The 9,976-nt window shown below is 34.4% G+C and overlaps 1 protein-coding gene across 2 annotated transcripts in view; it reads left to right on the top strand.

The window, feature by feature from the left end:
* The first annotated feature begins 873 nt into the window (after positions 1-873).
* Positions 874-9,976, top strand: part of LOC108968813 — a 156,146-nt gene continuing 147,043 nt past the window's right edge. For both annotated transcript variants that reach the window (XM_018933082.1, XM_018933081.1), the window contains exon 1: positions 874-2,162. The gene's annotated coding sequence lies outside the window, so the exon portion shown is untranslated. The remainder of the gene's footprint in view (positions 2,163-9,976) is intronic.

Below are 9,976 nucleotides of genomic sequence, written 5' to 3'. Positions count from 1 at the left end.
CCGTGGGGTTAGGCCTTCGCAGGCAGGAACTCACGTAAAACCACAACGGACTCTGTCTACATAACCTTGATTTTGGACCGGCTTTCAGGTGTTTTTTCAGCTTCGGTTCACTTTTGCCTCGATATTCAGACGCTTGATTGGCAGTTTCCGAGTCGTAAGCATAGCTCGAAGACTCATCGCCAGCTTCACGATATCCTGGTAGTCGGAAAGCATTATTTCACAGACGTGAACGCGATTTTACACACATACAATATTTTTTTCGTGCAGTAACAAAAAAAATGTATTTAAAATTATCAAACTTTCTGCATATCATTAATTTTGATTATCTATGTTTAATTTTAATTTCATTTAATTTTACTCACAATTTAATTGTTGGTTTATTTATTATTATTATTATCCGCTTCATTTAATTATGCATTTTTTATTTGTTGTGCTTTTTTGTTTTTCTACAACACAATTCGCCGCCGCACAGCTGATTGTGACTTCAGCACAAACAAATGCATTTTCGTATTTTACTTCACCTCCTCTTTCACAACATTCGCAAACTCTTATATGCGCTCTGCACAAACGAACTCAACAAATGCAAGTGCTCCACCACCCAACGTCTCATTATCATTTCGTGCCTACTTAAATAAAACTCAAACGAATTGGTCTCTCCCACTCAACTTTGCTGCTCTTCTCCGTTCCATTTCAACGCGTACCGCTCAACACTAGCAAACACCACACCGGAAGACGCTCTCTGACGCCACGCAAATGCATGCGCTCTCAGTGCACCGCAGCTGGTTTGCCTTTGCCACTGGAGTCGTAACAAGTAACTGGCCAGCAGCAGCAGCAGCAGCAGCAGCGAATTCAGTATTCGTCGTCTGTTCGTTTAGTTTGGATGTTGTGTGAAATAACTTCGCTTCTCGTCGCTCGGTTTTATGATTTCTTTCAATTTTTCTAACACTCCAAAGTAATTTTTGATATATTTTCTCCAACTATAATTTAAACGATATTGAAGTGCGTGCGCGTGTGTCTTACATATTCTCTCACTACGAACCTCACAACTTTCGGTGTATTTAATTTGAAAGGAAATAATCATTAGAAATACTATTAGAAACGAGAAAAATTGTGTCGCAACAAATGTGCGTGAGCCATAGTTAATCCCAAGTGTGCGTTGCAGGGGCAAATATTGACAGCTGTCACCTGTCGCGAAATAGTGGCAGTTGTCGGTGCCGCAGCTGTCAGCTAGCAGTGCAGTCGTAGTACTCAACGCGTCCAGCATTTCTGCAATTGTTGCATACTTTGCCGGCAAACGCGCAACATTCTCTACATTAACGACCGGTCAGACCCCCTAGACGTGCATACATACACACAAACATACATAAGTGTAGCGCATACAATAAATAATAAACGTCAGCTGGTCGCTGCGCTGCCGCTGCACTTTGTACGTAGTGCCGTTTTACCCTCCCCCTTTTTGTGCTGCATTTTGTAACATGTAAGTGTCGGTGTGTTCGTTTTGTATCGGCAGATCGTTGTGCTTCATTTTGTGTTGCAGTTGTTGAATTTATTATTATTACACAGCAAAAGAGTAAGCTCAAAAGGCAATAAAAAAAGTCGAAAAGGCAAAATCGAAAAAACTACTTACAACGCGTACGCGAATAAATTCATTATAATTCATCAAAATCAAGTGAACAACAACGAAAAAAGTTAATTATCGTGCATATTCGCCCTTTTGGATTGCTGTGCTTGTTGGTGGCGAGACCCGAGGAGTCACAAGCCAAAGGCCGGCCAGCTCAAGTAATGAGCCGCCATTGTATGCGTTTATCGCAAATGAAGTGTGTGTGTAAAATGGAAATTATTTATTTGTGGGCAAATGTGCTTATTAAGTGCTGAATTGTTGCAGAAATTTACGCTAAATTGTGAAAGTGTTGAATTGTAAGCGATAAGCGAAGATTTATTGCAAAGAAATTATTCTGCAAGTTACTGCATGCACATACATGAATATAAAATTATTGTTGTAGGCGATAAATGCAAATATGCTTAATAAGTGATTATAAAATACAGAATTATTGTTCTAATTATAGCATAGTGCATTTAAAGAAATTTATACGAAAGCAAGCAAGTTACGAAGAATATTAGTTATTAATCGCATTTCAACTCACAGCGTCGTTATTTTTGAGGTAAATATATGCAAATATAAGTTCGAATATATTTTTAATTATCCCTCGGTGATAAGATAATGCTCCAAATTGAAGTATTATATTAAAAGTTTGGTACTATTCCAAGCAGTAGTAGCTAAAAGTTGGGCAAATGTGTATAAATGATTGATTGGTGCTAATAAAAATTTTTAAAATAGTCATAGAATTTCGAAGAAAATAGTAAGTAAGTAATTCCACGATGAGTTACGAATTTTTACACCGCTTTTTGTGTGGTAAAAAGTGATTATTTAAAAAAATAAAAAAAAAAGTTATAAAAATGTTAAATAAATTTTACAAAATATGTATAAAAACAGCTTAATGCTACGAAACAGTTTCTTATAAAAAATGTGCTATTTTGTTATGTTTTCTTCGATATTATTTCATTTGACTATTGGTTGCAAATTTGTATTCACAAAAGCTAAATAGTTTTACTTTGATAGCATAAAAAATCGAAATTATAATTAGCTAATTATAAAATTATTTATGTAAAACTGGAACTCTGAATAATCGAATTAGAACGTAAGATTCTCTTCTATTTTTTTACGCTCACAACGTATTGCTATAGAGTATTATAAATTTGTTCACCTAAATGTTGTTTGTGATACTTAAAACCAATTGAGATAGTTACAAAGTGCTGTACATACATACATACATATGTATGTATATTCAGAAAGTGCGTAAAAGACGAGATATCGTGATTAATCTTTGACCATAAGATCTTTGGCACTCAAGGCAAGTTTTCATTGTCTAAGCGCGGTATTGGTAGATTGGCACGCCAACAATGTGACATTAAGTGAAAATATATAAAGAGCTATAACTAAGCTCCAAATTAAGATATGTAACTGTGATTTATACTACACAGATATCCCAGTGACAAGTGACGGAAAATTGGCATATAATAGATTTAATGAGGATGTCCCACAAACCACTAAAGCTATTTCAACCAAACTTGCTGAAAGGAAGTCATTAGAATGCTTTTCAATTGCTTAAAGATTCTATTTAAATGTATAGGATTTTAAATTCCATACCAAGCTTTGGCTTTAAAGAATATAAATCGAGCACCAATAAAGTAATAGAAATAAAACCTTGACGGCATTTTTGTTACATTTATAAATAAATATAGTAGAAATTCAATTATAGCTTGTCAAGTGCCTTGCTACTTGTGGAGCTCAGTGCCAATGGTTAGGCGAAAATATCGTTTAAACTCTGACATATAATAGAAATTCAGAGAAAATATTTTCGTGAAAATGGTTTGCTTTTGAGCCCAATCAGCGAAAAATCGGGTCAATATTTATATTAGCCCCAATATAACTGGCGTAAAGATTTTCAAACCGAACCTAAAGGGTTTTCTTAATATCGGTGGAGATACCACACTATTAAATATGACTTTATTTATATATATTTCTTTAAAGAATTGAAAACAGATATCAAAATTTGCTTCCACTTGTAATTTAGGCACTAAATGCAGAGTACTTAATATTTATATAAATTTTCTGTGCCTATTTTAATCATTTTCTGTTTTGAGTTAAATTTACTCACTTTCATAATTGGATTTAGTATATTATGATTGATGTTACAGTGTACAGTTCTGTAGTAATATTTAAGTGATTAATTTTTATACTACAGTCACTAACATCTCAATATATTATGTACAACATAAAGCCCTTCTTTCGACTTGACATTGAGTTTGCAAATAAAATTGCTACTACTGATACCTGGCGGTCATTAAGCTAGCGCCAGTGGCTCATTAAGCCTGCGCCAACAGTGTAATTAGCTAATTTTAGAAAATCATCAAGCAATGTGAAATTTAATTAACCTTACAGGTCAGTCACACACTGTTATTGTAGCCAATTATCTACAACTGCATACAACTGTTTACATATTTTATTGTTGGAGTGGCGTCTGGGCAACTTAAGCTGACTATTTGCTGGGAATATGCGGACTTAATACGTTAGTTTTTATTCTAAAGTCCTCAAATGATGGAAAATACAGTCGGTATTGTGCTCTGCCTGCATATGAAAATTAGCAAATCGAACAAACAACTGGCATAAATCACATTAACTGGCATAAACCGATACTGTAAAGAGTAAGCAGTTATATGATTGTCGCGAGTTATCATCAAACTCTCTTTAACTGAAAGTCTTTCACAATAAAACTTACTATAAAATGTTTCTTTCCATAAAATTTATATGAAGTATTGCAATCTCAAGCATTTTAAATATATATTTTTTAATATTTCTACTGCTTTAAACATATTTCGTTGAACGATATTTTCATATCGTCACCTGAAATGTAAAATAACGTAACAAAATTTTCAGAAATTTACAGTGGCATGAGTGAAACACGAAATAAAATGGAATATGCGTGAAAAAAATTTAATATTGGTTAAATCTGGTTTATATATGAGCGCAGAACCTGAAAATGTAGAACATATGTAATATTATGTACCTAATTTGAAGTAGTAGAGCGTAATCAATAAGACACTGAATTTCGAATTTTTTGATGATATGTTATTTTGCATTTCAGCTGACTATATAGACATCAAGTAGATATACATACATAATAGTTTGTCAAAAAAGTCTTGCGGTATTTTTTTATTGAATTTTCAATTGTTCATAAAATTTTTATTTTTTTTTTTTGATGACTCATGCCCAGCTCTTGACCGATGCTACGGCTGCTACTATGCCGGTCTCTTTCGAGCAATTCAGCGATTTTATCGCAATTTTCGACGACAGGCCTTCCGGTGCGTAGCGCATCTTCGACCATCTCTACACCAGAACGAAAACGTTGAAACCATCGTTGTGCGGTGGAAATGGAAACTGTATTGGGTCCATAAACTGCACAAATTTTATTCACGGCTTGAGATGCATTTTTGCCTTTATCGTAGTAGTACTGTAAAATATGCCGTATTTTCTCTTTAGTTTTCTCCATGTTTGCGACGCTATAGCTCACGAACGAAGTAAAAGAAACGGCAATCAATCAATGATAGCGCGTGAAATGAGCTTTCCAAAAATCCCCGATGCGACGAATAAAACTAGAGTACGCGCTCTCAGTGCCAACTAGCGAAAATACCGCAAGACTTTTTTGGCAACCTAATATATTGTACATATGTACATATATTTCTGTGAAACTATTTTCGCTTTGCCCTTGTGGTTCCCACCAGTGTTTCAACGCCAGCTGTTTTCACTTTTCAAAAAATATTCTAAGCGCAACATCTGTTTCCTCTTATGTTGCGGGTGCTCGTATTATACGCTTTCATTACTTCTGGTACCGCCCTTAAATTCACAAACTGCTCATGACACCTTCGCGCCCTTATTCATTAAACCTGTCAGGTATTTTCTCCCATATTTTATACAATTAAGTCGACCTTCATAACTTGTGGTTTTTTTTGTTGACGTGAAGAAGTTAAATTTTTTTTTTTTTTTAATCCAAAAGGTTGAAAATATTTATATTTACATACATACATTCCTGTAAAATATTTGTGTCTGGGATTTTCAGAACTTGTGCAAATATTTGCAGTATCAACAAACTGCTGAACCTTGTTGTGAAGAAGAACTTTTTCATTATGCTAAGTTAAATAAGAGTTTAAAGCTCATAGTATATCACTGTTTTGAAAAATATTCTGTTTATATTCAAACATGTATTGAAAGTTTATCCAAAAGTAATCTTTACCATCGACCATACACTTTCTTTCCTCTTAAATAGTATGGTTCCAAATCGAACCACATGCGTTTACTTTTGAGCCTGCTTTAACTGATGGTTAGTCATACATATATAAAAACAAATGCGTGTGAGCGTATTCAAATCATAAGTACATACGTAAAGACATAGTATATACATATGATGATGAGATATCCTTTACTTTTATGATTGCTTGCCATAATTGTGATGCGTTTTGTATCTTGTTTACATATGTTTAAAGTACATTGACATTATTCACGTGTAAAGGTTTTCCAAAAGGGATTATTGAAAATTTGTTTGTCCGAAAGTGTGACATAATCGCTATTTTGTGAATTTAGTTGGAGTTTCTTCGCCTTTTCTTTCTCTTTACTGTAGAAACTATTACGCGGTTATAGCCGAGTTAACCTCTGCTTCCACCGGGAGATACTGCGTCGAATACTTTGAAAGCTATAGTATTTTTATCCATTCGGACGTCATGACCTAGCCAGACAAAGTCATCGTATATCTCGTACAGCTTATAGGACTGTCAATAGTAACATGTAGCCTAGTTTTATTGTCAACGAGAGTTGGTCAAGAAATGCCTAATCTTATAAAAATGACATCGAGTAACTTTGTGCTAAGATTAGTACGGGCACCAGACCACAATGGAATCTCAGGTAATTGCAAAGCTGATAAGCTGGTAAGACAAGATTACTTAAGGTTTTAGTCGTTGCTTTACTATCTTCGTGTGTTCTACGCTGGGTAGCTGGGCTTCGTGGGAATCGATCGATTATAAGAGGTCTAGTGAGCCCTGTACCCTTCGTGAGACTAGCCACTCCCTAGTTTTGGGGGTTCTAACAGTTCGCTATCCTATCGGCGGTTGGGAATTCTACTGGAAGCCTGCTGAAAAAGCTGTATGGAGAAAGATGAGGCGGAAACATCTCAACACTGCCTTCTTAATTGTGCCGAGTTCGCGAGTTCAAACATTCAGTTATTCGAACTGGTGGAAATAGAAATTAAACGTCAAAACAAATTTTTATTTGTCAATGACGCTTTGTTGTCTTATAATATCAAATACAAAGGTTTTGTTTCTACACACAAAAGATTGCAAATAGTAGAAATCCAAGTGCGAACTCTGGATCAGCGTTCGAAACTAGCCTAATCAGTTTTGTAAATTTGTCTAACAAAATAAGTATATATTTGCGCCGTTATATACATTTTTCGAGATATTATCATTTGAAATTTGTTATGTTTAATATAAAAGAAATAATTTAAATGTTCTCAATTGAGAAATCCTTCAAATACCTTAAAACAATTAAAAATAAATCAGAAATGTAGAAAATATCAAAAGAATTTATATTTTCAAATGACTTTTCACCAAAAAAAAAATCAATTTGTTGAAATATACTACTTCTTCTTTCATAAGTAACACCAATACGACCCATTGACACACCCTTTACTGCTTGTAAGTTGTCACAGATGTTTGTTATTTATATCTATACGCACACATATTTAACTTTTCGCCTTGCCGCCTGCCCACCAACTCATTCATGCATTCATTTTTATTTTCAATAATTGCTTATTACAACAAAAACATGCGTCTGAACAATGCTTGTTATGAAAATAAAACTTATAATTTCCTCTTTTTTCCCACTCGCGGTAACCGCAGTGGGCCCTCGTGGGCTTTGGAGTGCGAGAAAGTGTGTGAATAAACTCGTCTACATTAATATGTGGGCTTGTGTGTGTGTGCGTGTGTGGACTTGAGAAGTAAATTATATGGTGATTGTGAACTTGTCAATTGCCTTAATGATCACTTCATTCACAACAACACAAACACACATAATTTACAACACATTTGTTGCTGCAATTTTTATTGTCTTCCTTGATTTTTGTTGCTCTGTTTTATTTGCCTGATCATCATCATCTTCTTCAGCGTCACACTTTTCATTGTCACTGTACGCAGAGTCGTAGTTGATAAATTCATATTTTTTGACTTGTCACTTGAAACGTCACAGTGGTTGATTCATGCAAACATACATGTTTACATTGAAGGAGAGACGGTAAGTCAGACAATTTTTTTTTTCTCCCGATTAAGTGTATATCAAGTAGATATTGTTGACTGTTGATAGAATTCATATTGAGATAATAGTTTTATCGAAAAGCGTTAACAAATAAATAAGTGTGTATGTAGATATGTATCTAGGAAGCGTGTGTTGCAAACCCTTAAGCGCTCAGCCCGACAGCAGCGTGCTTACGAACATAGCTGCGCTCATATTCATTCATTTATCGCAGTTTTTCTAAGTTGAGAGCACTTTAGGTGAATTACGAAATAGATAAGCGCTCGATAACAGTTATGCATTTGTTTGTGTTTTTGTAATTTTCGCTACAATTTTGCAATCCCCAGGCACTCAGCCACTCGACTGCTTATCAATTTACTAAAAAAAATTGTTTCTAGCTCAGCTATATACCATTAATTACATTGTTTTAATCAAAGTTCGGCCTTAGGTTAGTCCTTAAAAGTCGAATTAAAGATTTTTTAAGCATAATTTCTCTCCAAAGGTTTTTTTTTTTTTTCAATGCAGATGGTGCGCTTGTAATGCAAAAATTTGCATCTCACTTGTAAAATAAAGTGTTTTGAGCTGTTTATTAAATAATATGAACTTGTGGAACACCTTTTAAGAATCTACCAGCGTCACCAAAATAAAAAGAAATTCCCCTCAAAAGCTTTATTCTGTGGAAATTTTTGTAATGCAAAAATTTGTGCCTCAATAAAAATTTTTCGATATTTATTACAAATGTGAACTTGTGGAACACCCTATAAGACTAGCCAAACGTCATCAAAACTAAAATATAAAAGCATTGCTGCCAATACAACGCTGTAATGATTCACACAAAGCAATAATAATAGATTTTTTTCGTGTACTTATGAACTCCCCTAGTATTTTAATTAATCTACCAAAGTATCCGTCACTTCCTGATATTCTAAACGCCTACCCAACCACCTAGTAGCATATACTTGCTAGTTTTTGTGACGTTTAGTTTGTTTCTATTTTGCTGCTTTTTGATTTTGTAGCGCGTTTTTGCAGCTTTGATTGATAGCAAATGTCATTCGCTATTTAATTAATTTAACTAATGTGCTTGCATTACACATAAATTGCGTTGGTAATTCTTTTGAAATTAATTATTTGTGATAAGCGTTGAGGCGCCATTTGGTTTTTGCTTTTGTTTTCTATGGAATTTTTATTGAATCACATTGACAATGAATAACCACGCCTGGTAATATGGCTCATTTTGGTTGGGGTTTCTGAATTGCAATGTGAAAATATTTGATAAATAAAGATAACAAAAAAGTAGTGGCAAGTGGGAGCTTTGAGCTTTTGTGGGGAGTTATAATTAATTCCAAATGTGGGAAACAATATTCTGAAGTTTATAACATTGAAAAAAATTAGAAAAAAATTCATATTTTAAGATAACAATATGCTAAAAAAATAAATAACTAAATTAATACCTTGACACGCCTTCTTTAGTCTTAGTCATCCTTGCTGACATTGACAATATGAGCTTATACAGTAATCCGAGCTCCATATCATCATACAACGTCTTCAAAAAGTCGGAATACAGTAATTTTGGTTCTTCGACTTCTGTGCGGCTTCCGTTGATTCCTGAATCCTCTAGTGAACTGTTGCTACATCCAATATCGCTCTGGTCGCATTACTAAGGTCTTTTTAATGTCCGTTCTTCTCCTTTATTAGCTTTGGAGGGATGTTTCTGCCTTCAAATGAATGGTTCAAACGGGGTTTCGGCTGCCCAGAGAATACTTGGTCTACGACTGGAAATTGTGAGCTGTCACATGTAAAAGAATCATTTTTGGCCACTCCCTAAGTGAGTGGTGCTCAGAGAACTTTCTTCACTTGCGTTAACTTTTACAGATATTTACAGAATATTTGAATCTTATGGTTTTTTAGAATTATCGACTGATATTATTTACATTCGATCAATGTAGAAGAACTTTTTCAAAACCTATATCCTCATATTCATTATCCTAATATTATAAATGTATGCCTAGATAAGTATCTAAAGCCAACAATAATTAACGTGTCCTCACCGACTATGGTAGCCTTCAGTGTTTTGCTATT

This window comes from Bactrocera latifrons, unplaced genomic scaffold (assembly GCF_001853355.1).
Source record: "Bactrocera latifrons isolate USDA-ARS-PBARC rearing strain unplaced genomic scaffold, ASM185335v1 scaffold_23, whole genome shotgun sequence".
In the NCBI taxonomy this organism is placed as follows: domain Eukaryota; kingdom Metazoa; phylum Arthropoda; class Insecta; order Diptera; family Tephritidae; genus Bactrocera; species Bactrocera latifrons.
This window is presented reverse-complemented; position numbering and strand designations above follow the sequence as displayed.